Below are 2280 nucleotides of genomic sequence, written 5' to 3'. Positions count from 1 at the left end.
AAAAAGAAAAAATTTGCAGTAGTGATGGTCTTTCGGTTCTTCTACTCTTCAGCCTGGTTCGCCTTAGTCCTGCCAGACATCTAGGAGAGTGTTGAATTTCCCTGCGTTACACTGTTCCTCTGTGTTGTAAATCACAGTCCTGATTTTAAAGCAGGCCGTATTTGTGATCCAGTCTGCCTTAATTTGTATTCACCTAAGAGTCAGTTTGTGGCTCAGCCTCTGGGTGGCAGTGTTTTTGGGTTGGCCTCTGAGTCTATACAGCTTCTCTATCCTTTTTTAATTGTTACCCTGCTCTGTGTTGTTGGTGGGACTGAAAGTCCCTCTATAGGCCAGACCCTGGTAACTCCCAGGGACTAATTAGCTTATTTTAATCCTTTATCTCATACAGGGTGGAATCTGGGTGTGGCTGTGCTCCTTGCCTGGGGGGCTGGGGGGAGGAATTCCACCCTCTGGAGAGAATGGCTGGCCCAGTCCTGGGCCCAGGGGTGTCTCAGCACTGGATTCGCTGCCACCTCCCCCGGCTCCCCCTCTCTCCTCAGCCTCTCCCCAGATTCCACTCGTCCGCACCTTCGCCCTCTCTTCAGCACAGGTGAGTGTCTGTATCCGAACTGTCCTATGAGCAGGGTTCAGTGAAAACAAGTAAACAAACGCCGGCTGGCCGCGGAAACGCTCCCTCTTACCGGTCTGGGAAACGCTCCTCTCTTACCAGCACTGCATGATCTGGGAAACGCTCCTCTCTTATGGGCACTGCATGGTCTGGTCAGTTCCTCAGGATGCCACCTTTAGTCACAGTTTTCCGCAGTCACAAAATCCAAATCTCAAATCTCCCGGCGCCAGCAAACCCGAGGAATTCCTTTCCCCGGTCAGGGGCTGTGTCTGTCCCAAGAGACGCGGCTGCCTGCCATGCGGTCTCCCTCCGACCCTCTGGGCTCAGGTCTGGCAAACTTTCCTGCCCAGATCCCTGGTTTTTAACCTTTCCAGGGGAGCTCTGCCCTTCCCGGCTGCAAACCGTCTCACCAGCTGAGTAAATTCGCCAATTCGGGGTGGGTGTTATTAGTTTCAGCTGCTTACTCAGTTTGCTCCGGGACAAGACCTGGGACGCGTCTGCCTATATCGCCGCCATCTTGCTTCTCTTCGCCATAATTTTAAAATTTTATAAGGAGTAAGGTACAAATTCAACTATCTTCTACAAATCAGATATTCCACCTTTTATCATAAACTAAATTCTCATCCTAACAGTTTTAGAATGAGATGTTGAATTTTATTTAGTAATGCCAAATTTGGATGTTCTATTTCTAATAGTCAAACTTACAAGGAAAGTAATTATAAGTCACTAATCATCAGTGAGAAGCAAATTAAAACAACAATGTGGTATCATCTCACACCTGTCAGAATGGCTACCATCAACAAATCAACAGATGAAAAGTGATGGCCAATTGTGGAGAAAAGGGAACCCTAGTACACTCCTGGTGGGAATGCAGACTGGTGCAGCCACTATGGAAAACAGTATGGAGATTCTTGAAAAAATTATGGGACTGCCATTTATCCAATGATCCCACTTCTAGGTGTATATCTTTAGAAATCCGAAACACCAATCAGAAAGAATGTATGCACCCCTATGTTCATAGCAGTGCAATTTACAATAGCTAAGACCCGGAAATAGCCCAAGTGCCCATTAGCAGATGAGTGGATAAAAAAGCTGTGGTACATTTACACCATGGAATACTATGCAGCAGTAAAAAAGGATATCTTACCCTTTGAGACAGCATGGATGGACCTGGAGAGTATGCTAAGTGAAGTAAGCCAGTCAGAAAAAGACAAGTATCACATAATCTCACTCATGTGGAATCTAAAGAACAAAATAAACTGATAAACAAAATAGATCCAGAAACACAGAAGCATGGAACAGACTGTTGAATTTCAAAGAGAAGCTGGGGGTGGGTGGGACGAGATTAACCAAAGAACTTATATGCATGTATACATAACCCATGGACACAGACAATAGTGTGGTCAAGGCCTGGGGTAGGGGGTGGGTGTGGGCTAAAAGGGGTCAATAGGGAAAAAAGGGGGACATCTGTAATACCTTTAACAAGAAAGATAAATTTAAAAAAGAAAATAAATAGGGGAGCAAAAAAGAAAGTAATTATAGAGCTTATTCTTTTTTTTTAGCTTATTTTCTATTAAAAAAACAACAACAAGATACCACCCTAGCTGGTTTGGCTCAGTGTATAGAGCATCAGCCTGTGGACTCAAGGATCTCGGGTTCAATTGTCAAGGGCA

At 45.2% G+C, this 2280-nt stretch overlaps 1 protein-coding gene across 5 annotated transcripts in view; it reads left to right on the top strand.

The window, feature by feature from the left end:
• The window catches only part of MOSPD1 (motile sperm domain containing 1), a 74413-nt gene that overhangs the window by 15901 nt on the left and 56232 nt on the right, over nucleotides 1–2280 (top strand). The window lies entirely within an intron of this gene.

This window comes from Myotis brandtii, unplaced genomic scaffold (assembly GCF_000412655.1).
Source record: "Myotis brandtii unplaced genomic scaffold, ASM41265v1 scaffold393, whole genome shotgun sequence".
Taxonomy (NCBI): domain Eukaryota; kingdom Metazoa; phylum Chordata; class Mammalia; order Chiroptera; family Vespertilionidae; genus Myotis; species Myotis brandtii.
The sequence above is the reverse complement of the archived record's forward strand: the minus strand, read 5'-3'. Positions and strand labels throughout refer to the sequence as shown.